The 14,598-nt window shown below is 41.5% G+C and overlaps 4 non-coding genes across 4 annotated transcripts; 2 read left to right on the forward strand and 2 right to left on the reverse strand.

The window, feature by feature from the left end:
* The first annotated feature begins 1,288 nt into the window (after positions 1 to 1,288).
* trnas-uga (transfer RNA serine (anticodon UGA)) lies at positions 1,289 to 1,370 on the forward strand. The gene has a single exon. It is a non-coding gene; the product is annotated as a tRNA-Ser (tRNA).
* A 318-nt stretch (positions 1,371 to 1,688) lies between these two features.
* On the reverse strand, positions 1,689 to 1,770 carry trnas-cga (transfer RNA serine (anticodon CGA)). The gene has a single exon. It is a non-coding gene; the product is annotated as a tRNA-Ser (tRNA).
* Positions 1,771 to 2,107: 337 nt separating this feature from the next.
* On the reverse strand, positions 2,108 to 2,190 carry trnal-uaa (transfer RNA leucine (anticodon UAA)). Its single transcript has one exon. It is a non-coding gene; the product is annotated as a tRNA-Leu (tRNA).
* A 1,282-nt stretch (positions 2,191 to 3,472) lies between these two features.
* trnas-uga (transfer RNA serine (anticodon UGA)) lies at positions 3,473 to 3,554 on the forward strand. Its single transcript has one exon. It is a non-coding gene; the product is annotated as a tRNA-Ser (tRNA).
* The last annotated feature ends 11,044 nt before the right edge of the window (positions 3,555 to 14,598 follow it).

Consider the following 14,598-nt stretch of genomic DNA (forward strand, 5'->3'; position numbering starts at 1 on the left):
CTCATGCAAATGTATTTCTTGGGTTGGCAGTAAGCAGTATGATTAAGAAATTAGACGTTGTGTGGGGATACTGTAACAAATACATCTGCCTTTGTTGAAAATGTGTTAATGCCCGCAAATCTGGTGGAATGGTTTTCACAGTGTTTTACTGATCAAAAATAGCGGCGTCCCTGGGAGGTAAATTCCATGGTAATATTCGAATATATCAACTATCTATCTAGCTACCGTCTAACTTTAAATCAGGTTAATAATACGCCAGTTTAAATCACTGCAGCTATTTACACACACTCATATTTTAGATGCACCGATGTTATCCAACAAGACATCTTATGTTGTGCAGCAATAATGGACTGCATAGATGTTCTATCCCGCGTTGCTTTCTTCTTAGGCGTGGTCTCAGACTCGGCTCAGTTCTGCGCCCACTCGCTCCCGTTCTGCAGCATCTCGGCCTTGTTTGCTTTTGTGTGTGTAAAAACTATTTCCTCACTTTATTATTATTATTATTATTATTATTATTATTATTTATTAGCAGATGCCCTTATCCAGGGTGATTTACAATTGTTACTTTATCCATTCTAACAAAAGAGAAACCAAAACTTGTGTTATTTATTTCAAATTAAAGAAAAAAATATTAAAAAAACACAATTCTTCCTGTCTCAACAATTGACCACTGAAAGGTTTGTTCAATATTCTTCCAAATTCGTTTCTTAACAAATTACATTGCGCTAATTATTTGTTTATTTAGCAGACACCTTTACCCAAGGCGACTTACAGAGAGACTAGGGTGTGTGAACTATTTATCAGCTGCAGAGTCACTTACAATTACGTCTCACCCGAAAGACGGAGCACAAGGAGGTTAAGTGACTTGCTCAGAGTCACACAATGAGCCAGTGACTGAGGTGGGATTTAAACCAGGGACCTCCTGGTTACAAGACCATTTCTTTAACCACTGGACCACATAGCCTTAAAGTGACCGATAGCTTTGTTCACATATTAAAATGCTGTTTTCAGGATTCCCGCATATTCTGAAATGCACAACATAATATGGCAATGAAATGAAAGGGAAATAACTGCTTTCATTCCTCTGGTCTTGTATTGTCACGCTGTCTGCTGTCTATATGAAAGTGTCCTAGTCACCTAAAGGATAAGGCACTGGCCTCCTAAACCGGGGATTGTGATTTCGAGTCAATGTTTTATTAAAAACGAACATTATTTCTATTTGTTATTTGGCTGTGATGTGTTTATAGATCTTGATATCTGCTATTGCCACGCTTTTGCCGAGCATAAAGTAGTCGTGGCCGAGTGGTTAAGGCGATGGACTTGAAATCCATTGGGGTCTCCCCGCGCAGGTTCAAATCCTGCCGACTACGTACACGTTTTGTACGTCCTTATTGTTATTTCTTATAGGTCTGTTAAGCTTAAAGGTCTATATTACTTGCCGTACTGTAAATTTCTTCAAAACTAGTATGTGTATAACTGTATTCAATATCGCATGCATGGAAGGGTTAATATGACTTTATTACCCAACTATGTCATTGATGAGTGAGCAGAATTAATTTGGGAGTCACTTTAATGTATTAATACACTCAATCTCTGTTTGATGACTATACAATCAACATATTGTATAGGCTTAATTGTATAAATAAATGTGCGGTCATAATTCCAGTCACCAGAGCACGAAAACACAACGTAGTCGGCAGGATTTGAACCTTTGCGGGGAGACCCCAATGGATTTCGAGTCCATCGCCTTAACCACTCGGCCACGACTACACATGGTTCGGTTTCTGAGGTTTAACATTAAACCAGTTCCAAAGAACCGGGAGCTGGTCGCGGTAATCATGTGGAAGGCAAAGTGGGCTACAATGAACACACCTGCCTCTGTTTAAACTGTGTCAGATGTTTATTTTAACTGCACTAGGACAGATTCCTTTGACACGTTATGAATGTTAATAAGCCTAATTAGAAGTTACAGTGGTTTGATTTCATATTCACCAATCCAAACTACAGAAGCAATAGCGTGTTGAATGTGCTCACTACAGTATATTAGGAGGACATCTTCCAAACATCCTTGATGCTCTATAAGATTTTTATCAATAAAAAGTGTATCTACCAGAAGTGGGGCTCGAACCCACGCGGACATACGTCCATTGGATCTTAAGTCCAACGCCTTAACCACTCGGCCATCCTGGTTCTGGTCACTAACGAAAATAACTTGTTTCATGTTCCCTGTCTTCAATGAAGGCGTTTCCATGCGTGCTTGCTTGCTTGCTTGCTTGCTTGCTTGCTTGCTTGCTTTCTTTCTTTCTTTCTTTCTTTCTTTCTTTCTTTCTTTCTTTCTAATACAGTTTTAGGGCAGTATATATACGTACATGTTGCTTTGTAAATAACACAAGTTTGCAAAACGATTTCCTATTTTCTTTGCCTGTTCTGAGTCAAAGAAAACGGTAATTTCATGTCCGTCAGTTCTTTATTTTGTCGAAGGAACGAATTCTGGCAGAAACATCTCACGGGGAACTCCTGTAATCGGTACATTAATCAGCTCAGGAAGCTGCTCTGTAGCACAATCAGGGAACGCGTTCGGCTATTGCCCGAAAGGTTGGTGGTTCAAGCCTACTCAGGGACCATGCTTTCTGGGTTTCATAAGAAAACTGCAATGTAATGAACAAAACTATTTCCTCACTTTATTATTATTATTATTATTATTATTTATTAGCAGATGCCCTTATCCAGGGTGACTTACAATTGTTACTTTATCCATTCTAACAAAAGAGAAACCAAAACTTGTGTTATTTATTTCAAATTAAAGAAAAAAATATTTAAAAAACACAATTCTTCCTGTCTCAACAATTGACCACTGAAAGGTTTGTTCAATATTCTTCCAAATTCATTTCTTAACAAATTACATTGCGCTAATTATTTGTTTATTTAGCAGACACCTTTACCCAAGGCGACTTACAGAGAGACTAGGGTGTCTGAACTATGTATCAGCTGCAGAGTCACTTACAATTACGTCTCACCCGAAAGACGGAGCACAAGGAGGTTAAGTGACTTGCTCAGAGTCACACAATGAGCCAGTGACTGAGGTGGGATTTAAACCAGGGACCTCCTGGTTAGAAGACCATTTCTTTAACCACTGGACCACATAGCCTTAAAGTGACCGATAGCTTTGTTCACATATTAAAATGCTGTTTTCAGGATTCCCGCATATTCTGAAATGCACAACATAATATGGCAATGAAATGAAAGGGAAATAACTGCTTTCATTCCTCTGGTCTTGTATTGTCACGCTGTCTGCTGTCTATATGAAAGTGTCCTAGTCACCTAAAGGATAAGGCACTGGCCTCCTAAACCAGGGATTGTGATTTCGAGTCAATGTTTTATTAAAAACGAACATTATTTCTTTTTGTTATTTGGCTGTGATGTGTTTATAGATCTTGATATCTGCTATTGCCACTCTTTTGCTGAGCACAAAGTAGTCGTGGCCGAGTGGTTAAGGCGATGGACTTGAAATCCATTGGGGTCTCCCCGCGCAGGTTCAAATCCTGCCGACTACGTACACGTTTTGTACGTCCTCATTGTTATTTCTTATAGGTCTGTTAAGCTTAAAGGTCTATATTACTTGCCGTACTGTAAATTTCTTCAAAACTAGTATGTGTATAACTATTTTCAATATCGCATGCATGGAAGTGTTAATATGACTTCACTACCCAACTATGTGGTAATCATCTGGAAGGCAATGTGGGCTACAATGAACACACCTGCCTCTGTTTAAACTGTGTCAGATGTTTATTTTAACTGCACTAGGACAGATTCCTTTGACACGTTATGAATGTTAATAAGCCTAATTAGAAGTTACAGTGGTTTGATTTCATATTCACCAATCCAAACTACAGAAGCAATAGCGTGTTGAATGTGCTCACTACAGTATATTAGGAGGACATCTTCCAAACATCCTTGATGCTCTATACTTATTAGTTTATTTTTATCAATAAAAAGTTGATGTACCAGAAGTGGGGCTCAAACCCACGCGGACATGCATCCATTGGATTTTAAGTCCAACGCCTTAACCACGCAACTATCCTAGTTCCGGTCACTATCAGTTAAACGAATGCTGCTGATCCATGCTATACAGAGAGCAGTTCTCAGCATGCCACAAAAAAACTTGCTTCAGCTGACCTGTCTTCAATGAAGGCGTTTCCATGTGTGTTTTCTTTCTTTCTTTCTTTCTTTGAAATACAATTTTAGGGCAGTATATATACATACAGTGGCTCTCAAAAGTATTCACCCCCCTTGGACTTTTCCACATTTTATTGTGTTACAACATGGAATCAAAATGGATTTAATTAGGAGCTTTTGCCACTGATCAACTCAAAAAAAGTCCATAATGTCAAAGTGAAAAATAAAATTTACAAATTGTTCTAAATTAATTATAAATATAAAAACAGAAAATAATTGATTGCATAAGTATTCACCCCCTTTTCTATGACACACCTAAATAAGCTCTGGTGCAACCAATTGTCTTTAGAAGTCACATAATTAGTTGAATGTAGTCCACCTGTGTGCAATTAAGGTGTTACACGTGATTTCAGGTTAAATACACCTGTCTCTGGGAGGTCCCACAGTTGGTTAGTACATTTCCTAACAAAAACTACATCATGAAGACAAAGGAACATTCAAAGCAAATCCATATTAAGGTTCTTCAAAAGCACCAATCAGGGTTAGGATATAAGAACATTTCCAAGGCATTGAATATCCCCTGGAGGACAGTAAATTCCATTATTAAGAAATGGAGAGAATGTGGCGCAACTGTGAATCTGTCTAGAACAGGCCGTCCTCAAAAATCTGGGCGAGAAGGGCACTAGTCAGGGTGGCCACCAAGAGGCCTATGGCAACTCTAAAGGAGTTACAGTCTTCCACGGCTGAACTGGGAGACACTGTGCATATGGCAACAATAACCTGGGTGCTTCACAAAACTGGCCTTTATGAAAGAGTGGCAAAAAGAAAGCCATTGTTGAAAAAATCTCACATCTAATCTCGGCTAGAGTTTGCTAGAAGGCATGTGGGAGACTCTGGGACCAAGTGGAAGAAGAGATTCTATGGTCTGATGAGACCAAAATAGAGCTTTCTGGCCTCAGCGCTAAGCGCAATGTTTGGCGCAAGCCTAACACCGCACATCATCCTGAGAACACCATCCCTACTGGTGGTGGCAGCATCATGCTTTGGGGATGCTTCTCTGCGTCAGGGCCTGGAAAGCTCGTGAAGATAGATGGCAAAATGGATGCAGCAAAGTACAGAGAAATCCTGGAGGAAAACCTGCTGAAGTCTGCAAGAGACCTGGGACTTGGGAGAAGATTCATCTTCCAGCAGGACAATGACCCCAAACATACAGCCAAAGCCATACTGGAGTGGCTTAAAAACAAAAAGGTCAATGTCCTGGAGTGGCCCAGTCAAAGCCCGGACCACAATCCAATTGAGAGTATGTGGAAAGAGTTGAAAATTGCTGTTCACCAAAAGTCCCCATCCAACTTGACGGAGCTTGAGTAATTTTGCAAAGAATGGGCAAAAATTGCAGTGTCCAGATGTGCAAAGCTAGTAGAGACTTATCCAAATAGACTCATGGCTGTAATTGCTGCCAAAGTTGCCTCTACCAAATATTGACTCAAGGGGGTGAAGACTTATGCAATCAATTATTTTCTGTTTTGTATTTGTAATTAATTTAGAACAAATTGTAGATTTTATTTTTCACTTTGACATTATAGACTTTTTTGTGTTGATCAGTGGCAAAAACTCCTAATTAAATACATTTTGATTCCATGTTGTAACACAATAAAAATAGGAAAAGTCCAAGGGGGTGAATACTTTTGAGAGCCACTGTACATGTTGAACGTTTGTAAATAACACAAGTTTGTAAAACGGTTTCGTCTTCTCTTGCCTATTCTCAGTCAACGAAAACTGTACTTTCGTGTCCGTCACTTTGTTTCAACAAAGTGAGTCGATGGAACCAAGTAATTCTGGCAGACCCATCTCACGGTGGAGAGCTGTAATCGGTACATTGATCAGCTCAGGACGCTGCTCCCTACTGTAATACAGAAGAAAGGAGCTCTGTGTGCACAGTAAGAAAGCAAAGTTGTACAAGAGCAATGCAACGCTGCTGCAAGTGACAATGATGAACTTGTACTGTCTTTGCCACTGCAGATTTGAATGGTTCTATCACACAAAGTTTATTAAATATTGTATTTTGTTAACACTAGAAGTTCACATATAAACCTGTTCATGCAAATGTATTTCTTGGGTTGGCAGTAAGCAGTATGATTAAGAAATTAGACGTTGTGTGGGGATACTGTAACAAAAACCTATCATGACTCTTTCATCTGTATTTTTGTTCACATTTTCTGTGATTTTGTTTGATATCTATTTAAAATATCTGATTAAATCCATTAGACCTGAGTGTTGTGTTTCTTTTGTGCATTTATATGTACAGGTATATATATATATATACAGACGTGCTCAAATTTGTTGGTACCCTTACAGCTCATTGAAATAATGCCTCATTCCTCCTGAAAAGTGATGAAATTAAAAGCTATTTTATCATGTATACTTGCATGCCTTTGGTATGTCATAGAATAAAGCAAAGAAGCTGTGAAAAGAGATGAATTATTGCTTATTCTACAAAGATATTCTAAAATGGCCTGGACACATTTGTTGGTACCCCTTAGAAAAGATAATAAATAATTGGATTATAGTGATATTTCAAACTAATTAGTTTCTTTAATTAGTATCACACATGTCTCCAATCTTGTAATCAGTCATTCAGCCTATTTAAATGGAGAAAAGTAGTCACTGTGCTGTTTGGTATCATTGTGTGCACCACACTGAACATGGACCAGAGAAAGCAAAGGAGAGAGTTGTCTGAGGAGATCAGAAAGAAAATAATAGACAAGCATGGTAAAAGTAAAGGCTACAAGACCATCTCCAAGCAGCTTGATGTTCCTGTGACAACAGTTGCAAATATTATTAAGAAGTTTAAGGTCCATGGAACTGTAGCCAACCTCCCTGGGCGCGGCCGCAAGAGGAAAATCGACCCCAGATTGAATAGAAGGATAGTGCGAATGGTAGTAAAAGAACCAAGGATAACTGCCAAAGAGATACAAGCTGAACTCCAAGGTGAAGGTACGTCAGTTTCTGATCGCACCATCCGTCGCTTTTTGAGCGAAAGTGGGCTCCATGGAAGAAGACCCAGAGGACTCCACTTTTGACAGAAAAACATAAAAAAGCCAGACTTCGCTGAGCAGTCTCTCACTGGCAGCGGCGCGGTTGCTCTCACTGGCAGTGTGGGGCACTTTCTCTTGGGCGGCGCGGGACACTTTCTCCCAGGCGATGCAGGACACTCTCTCTCTCAGATGGCAGTTGTGGAGCAGAGCTCTCTGGTGGCAGCTGCGGCATGAGGTTCTCTTGTATTATTATGATTTATGTAAATACAGAACGGTGAAAAGCCGATATTATTTTGTATTTTCATTATGTGTGGCAGGACAAGCAAGATGCCGTCCGCCATGTTATGATTTTGTATTTTGGTTTTAAAATACGTTGTGAAGATGCGTGACTGATCAGCTACTGAGTATTCAATAAACTCACAGTCAGGAATCCTTATTAAACTCATGAAGACTATGGCCCGAGATAATTACTAGCTAGTTAACCCCTTGGCCAGAATAAAAAGACCTATATCTTGGGCTGAGAGTGTTTGGGGAGTGGTGAACAGGAGGAGAGAGAGAGAGAGAGAGAGAATCCCCCTCTATGGTGAAAGTGTACTTGGCAGCCATATCTGCGTGCCATGTCCCCATAGACTCGTCCCCAGGCGCTTATGCCCTGGCTACTCGTTTTCTCAAAGGTGCTCGATGGTTCCGTCCTCCTAGAAAGGACGTCCTCCCCGAGTGGAGTCTAGACGTGGTTTTGGAGGCTCTCACTAAGGCTCTGTTTGAGTCTATGCATTCCATAGAGTTGAAGTTTTTCTCTATGAAGACAGCCTGTCGGTGCACAGCTCCTGTATGCCTGTTTGGGACGATGCAAACAGAGTGTCATTATGAACGAATCCTGCTTTCCTCCCTAAGGTAGTTACAGCTTTCTACGTGAATCAGTCAGTGGAACTAGAGACTTTCCATCCCCCTCCATTTTTTTTGGAGAAGGATCGGAGACTAAACTCCTTCTGCCCGGTTTGGGCATTGGGAAGCTATGTTAGCAGAACGAGAGCTCTGGGTGTAAGGACCCTGGGTCAAGCCCTCTCGAAGCAGCGGCTGTCTCACTGGATTGTGGACAGAGTTTCGACTGCGTATACTAATGCCAGTCTACCTCCACCTAGGCGGGTGGCCTCGCACTCTTCCCGAGGAGCCTCAATGACTGATATCTGTACTGCGGCTAGCTGGGCTATGCATACTTTCACCAGGTTCTATCGACTTAATGTGATGCCTTCTCTAGGCACAAGGGTCCTTGAGGTTGCATGCTCACACCACAAACTCTAGATTTGCGGTAACGAGACGTCCCTCGTCTGCTGTCTCAGCTCACTCTCCCTCGTGACAGCTTTAGTATACTTTTCACAAAAGTATTGGTTGGTGGTCATCTTCCCTGAAAGAGAAGCCGACCAACAAACCTTGCGAGTTCGCATCGGTCGCTTCCGCAGGTTCGATGCAAAAGAGGAAGTGAGCTCCGTGGAGTGACTGTTTGTTCCCTCGGGAGGCAGGACTGAGGACGTCACTCCCCGGAGGGGCCTATTGGCAGCTCTGACATAAAATGCTCAGTAAATACCTGACCTGTGGCAGGCATATCCCAAAAGGATTGGTTGGTGGTTGTCTTCTCTTTCAGGGAACCAGGTTTACATCCGTAATCTAATGATTTATTTAATCTAATATATATAAAAAAAATAGTATAATGAAAATACTTTTTTTTTTTTTTTTTTTTTTTTTTTAATTTAGTCGTTGCCAATTAGTTTTTATTATTTTCTCCCTAATTTGAAATGCCCAATTATTTTTAGCCTCAGCTCACCGCTACCACCCCTGCGCTGACTCGAGAGGGGCGAAGATGAACACACGCTGTCCTCCGAAGCGTGTGCCATCAGCCGCCCGCTTCTTTACACTCTGCAGACTCACTGTGCGGCCGCCTCAGAGCTACAGCGTCGGAGGACAACACAGCTCTGGGCAGTTTATAGGCAAGCCCGCAGGCGCCTGGCCAGACTACAGGGGTCGCTGGTGCGCGGTGAGCCGAGGACACCCTGGCCGACCTAACCCTCCCTCCCCCCGGGCGACGCTCGGCCAATTGAGCGCCTCCCCCTGGGAGCTCCCGTCCACGGTCGGCTGTGGAATAGCCTGGATTCGAACTCGCGACATCCAGGATGAAAATACTTTTAAAATGAAATGCGTGTTTGATTCGTGATCAACTGAGCTGAAAGGTCACTGTATCTTGTGATTTCTCAAAAAAACAAAGAAAGATGACATCATGGCAAAACAACACAAGCCTGCAAGTTGGGTGGCAGCCAGCTAGACAGAGCAACAGAGAGAAGTGAGACAATCTCAATAGAAGAGCAATAGAGCCCAGAAACATTCTGAATGATTGCAAACAGGTATGGGAGGGGTAACAATATATATTGTGAGATGGCAGGGAGGGGGTTAAAACCTCTCTGCTGAAAAAACATGTGCGGAAGGCACACTTTTGGTTTGTTAATTGTTTTGTTTAATTGTTTTATTGTTTAATCAGTACCTGCACCTGGCTATTATTGAAAATTGGAGCCAGGTGCAGGGTTTAAAAGGAGAGCAGTCAGTCTGCTCGGGGAAGCTGCTGAAGAGGGTAGAAGCCCGACTGTGCTAGTGTGTGGGTACAGCCATAAAATTAAAAAAAAAAGGTAGAGTGAAGCCTTTGTTTTGTGTGTGCTGTTTTGTTTCTTTTGTTTTGTACAGGTAAACAGCTTAGCTGTCCTGTGTTTAGTTTAGGTTCCTGTTTTGTTTTAGTTAGTGCTCAAAGAGAGCTAGGTGTTTGTTTTGTGTATTTTTGTTTTTGTGTTTATTAAAAAAATTGCGCAACCGCGCTTTAAAAAAAAATCCATTCCTGTGTGTTGGGTCGTGGTTTTAAAGGGGCAACGAACGGTGGTGAGTGTGATTTTTTCACATATGGTGGCAGCGAATGTGGGCGCCCCTGGAGACCCAAATGGATTTTAAAGAATTAATTGAGATGTTCAATAAAAACACTGCTGCTCAGGTGGAGCAGATAAAGAAGATGGAGAGGCAGAGACAGGAGCTGGGTGGGGCCCCGTTGATAATACAAGAGCGGGAGCCAACGGAACTGGAGCGGCTGCTACAAAAGTGGGTGTTGCCGTCCCGAGAGCCAGAGGGGGTGGAGCTGCCGTCCCGAGAGCCAGAGGGGGTGGAGCTGCCGTCCCGAGAGCCAGAGGGGGTGGAGCTGCTGTCCCGAGAGCCAGAGGGGGTGGAGCTGCCGTCCCGAGAGCCAGAGGGGGTGGAGCTGCCGTTACCAGAGCCCAGAGGTGAGGAGCCGCCTCTCCCAGAACCATCATCTATGCAAGTGAGTCCGGCGTTGCCGAGGGAGGTCCCCAGTCCCGTCATCGTGGACACCTGGCCGGAATGCCCAGACCTCCCTGCGCTGGACCTTGCTCCCAGGTCGCAGCACTGCCAGGCACAGTCGCTTACCTGGTCCCTTACTCCACTCCCCCTGGAATCCCAGACGTCGCTGCGCAAGAGGCAGACGTCGCTACGCAAGGGGCAGAGGTCACTAGCGTTTCCCCTGCTGATTGCTCCGCTCCCCTTGCATCGTGCTGCGCTCCACCTGGAATTCCAGAGGTCGCTGCGCAGGTCCACAGGCGCACGCCTCTGCCTGTCAGTCCTGTCTCCCGGTCACCGGTCCGCGCTATGGTCGCCCTGGACAACCCACCCTCAAGCCCGCCCGTGGAAGAGGGCGAAAATTGACATTTGTGGACTTGAGGGTGGGTGGTCTTTTAAGGGTGGAGGGAGTTGGCCGTTGTATGGCCGGTGTCTTGAAAAGACATGGGGGGGGATGTGTGAGATGGCAGGGAGGGGGTTAAAACCTCTCTGCTGAAAAAACATGTGCGGAAGGCACACTTTTGGTTTGTTAATTGTTTTGTTTAATTGTTTTATTGTTTAATCAGTACCTGCACCTGGCTATTATTGAAAATTGGAGCCAGGTGCAGGGTTTAAAAGGAGAGCAGTCAGTCTGCTCGGGGAAGCTGCTGAAGAGGGTAGAAGCCCGACTGTGCTAGTGTGTGGGTACAGCCGTAAAATAAAAAAAAAAAAGGTAGAGTGAAGCCTTTGTTTTGTGTGTGCTGTTTTGTTTCTTTTGTTTTGTACAGGTAAACAGCTTAGCTGTCCTGTGTTTAGTTTAGGTTCCTGTTTTGTTTTAGTTGGTGCTCAAAGAAGAGCTAGGTGTTTGTTTTGTGTATTTTTGTTTTTGTGTTTATTAAAAAAAATTGTGCAACCGCGCTTTAAAAAAAAATCCATTCCTGTGTGTTGGGTCGTGGTTTTAAAGGGGCAACGAACGGTGGTGAGTGATTTTTTCACTATATATATGTATATGTGTGTGTGTGTATATGTGTATATATATATGTGAAATAGCATCTGTTAACAGCATGTCCTATAAGTCCTCTTATAAAGTTCCCCGGAGTAAAAGCACAGCAAAGTGTAATAAAGCACAGGTGTGCATGGTAAAGCATAGAGGTATGATAAAACATATTAAAAAAACATGACAAGCCTTTGTAAACTATGCTAAATGTAAAATATATAACTATGGCAAAAGCATGGGGGAAAGTGAACAATTACCATGGTAAACTAAAGGGTATACAAACCCCCACTGGCGGAATAAAGCAACCAGCAACAATAGTGTGTGCTACATACTGCAGGTCCTTTCCAATTTATTTCCAAACCAGGTAGATAGTAAATTTACATTGAGGTATGTAAACTTTTGACTCCAGCTGTGTGTGTGTGTGTGTATATATATATATATATATATATATATATATATACTGTAGTAAAGAGTTGCTGGAACAATTCAATAATTGATAATATACCTGGGTTGATTAGTTCTCTTATTAAAAATATTTAATTTACGTGTTGCAAGATTGAGGATTTACTTTGAACACACATACACACGCTAGACACAAACAATGTTTAATCAATAATAGTATTTTATTAAGTACACAAACATTTAACAGAAATCAGAAAGGTCAGAAAGTAAAATCTCGGTCTATCCGCACAAAACAAAGCTCTCACTCTGCCTTCCATGTAGCTAGCAGGGTCACTGCTATATGACACCACCTTGTCCTCACACACAAAGCAGCAGCTATCAGCAGCTATGAGTAGCTAGTAGCTTGCTAACACATTCACGCCCGCACGCACACACGTCCTAAACTGAGATGATGCAGACAATCAGAATTTATCACCTTAAGCTTATTAATGGTATATAGATTATGGATATAGCAGGTTTACTTTTAAAATAAATTCTTCATACAACAATGAGGTAGATTACTTACAGTTATTTCATCAAGTTTCACTAAAAGTTATTTCACACACAAAGTGTGCAAACTAAATAATTAACAGATAAATTCTATGTGAATGTGTTACATTTAGTTACCGGTGGATTAAGATGAACATCACCTACATACAATTAAGCATAAGTATTTAAGTCAGTTTAACTGTCCGATTCGAGAGACAGAAGTAAAACAAAAGTAGTTAGCGCTTTCTTGATGGAGCTACAACCAATTACAACCAATGCCCTTCTGCGTAAGGACACTGGTAGAGAATATAAACAGTGAGAGTCACTGTCTTCACAGAACCCATTGCTTTACTATATTAGACCTCACCTAGAATATTGTGTTCAGTTCTGGTCACCTTGTTACAAAAAGGATATTGCTGCTCTAGAAAGAGTGCAAAGAAGAGCAAGTAGAATTATCCCAGGTTTAAAAGGCATGTCATATGCAGACAGGCTAAAACAATTGAATCTATTCAGAAATGGGGTCACAAATTTAGATTAGATAAAGGGGCATTCAGAACAGAAAATAGGAGGCACTTTTTACACAGAGAATTGTGAGGGTCTGGAACCAACTCCCCAGTAATGTTGTTGAAGCTGACACCCTGGGATCCTTCAAGAAGCTGCTTGATGAGATTCTAGGATCAATAAGCTACAAACAACCAAACGAGCAAGATGGGCTGAATGGCCTCCTCTCGTTTGTAAACTTTCTTATGTTCTTATGTTCTTAGTACACCAAAAATATAGGATCTATTTGTTAAGGGGAGAAGCAGAGAGGGTGAAGGGGTCTCATTTATTATTTAACATTTTCCTACTTTAAAGCATTTTCTTTCTTTAAAATGATGCAAGCAGTTGTGGCAGGACAGCTGAGTAGTGACGTCCACAGAAAAGCTGCAGGTTTTTATACATGTGACCATCTCTGGATTAGCAATAAATTAATCACTCCAGAGATGGTCACATTCTACACGAGAGTTTGATCCATAATCATGACGAACTGCTAACACCGCCTCTGTCAAACCATATTTAAACAAACCAATAATACATTAACCAGTGTTTTAACCCTACACAATACATCCCAAAATAATACAATAAACCACCACTATTTGACATCAACAAACACTCTGCATGTATTTACAGGCAGGGCTTTGGCCCTGCCCCACTAATTACATGGAGGGCTCTCCTTTGCGCTGCTGCAGTAGTTTTTACATATTTAAAAACTTTTACTTGTTGAATTAATATTTACATATTTAAGAAGGTGTGTCTGTAGTTGGGTCCTGGATATTGTCATCAGCACCAGTATAACAAAATCAAAAGAAAACTTTTATTTTCCTCGTTTGCACTTTTGTGTTGCTTCATTGAGCTACAGCAGAGCGGACGTTCATAACCCCCTGCTGCTGCAGGTAGTCACAGGAGTGTGCCTGTTTAGAGAACATTTGAGTGACACAAAGAGGGAGGGAGGAAGCTTGTGTGCATGTCTGCCTGCAGCTGAAACTACCTGCCTCGAGGGAATGTACACAAACTGGACAACCAACAGGGCCTGGTTTCTGATGAAGCAGATTGCACTTAATGCTAATCAGTTGAAGAATCTGGTTAACAGACACACTGTAATTATATTTAAATGGGATGCTACAGGTTTAACTAAGCAAAATGGAAAACAAGTACTATACTGAGTGATTCCTATCTCACTCTTCAGATTATGTATTTCTGTGTGTATTTTTTTGCAATTATAAGAAAAATAAAGAATCAAACCGCAGTTTCTTGATTTCCCTTATTAAAACAAAACAGATATTTATATCACTCAGAACTACTGAAATGTTTTTTTTTTTTTTTTATCCTATGGTCTGTCTGTCTGCTTGGTTTTGAAATAATTTGGAAAGGACCTGCAGTATGTAGCACACACTTATGTTGCTGGTTGCTTTGTTACACCAGTGGGGGTTTCTATACCCTTCGTTTACCATGGTAATTGTCCAGTTTCCCCCATGCTTTTCCCACAGTTATACTATACATTTACCATAGTTTACACAAGTTTGTCATGTTTTTTTAATATGCTTTATCATACCTCTG

This window comes from Acipenser ruthenus, chromosome 41 (genome assembly GCF_902713425.1).
Source record: "Acipenser ruthenus chromosome 41, fAciRut3.2 maternal haplotype, whole genome shotgun sequence".
Classification (NCBI taxonomy): Eukaryota; Metazoa; Chordata; class Actinopteri; order Acipenseriformes; family Acipenseridae; genus Acipenser; species Acipenser ruthenus.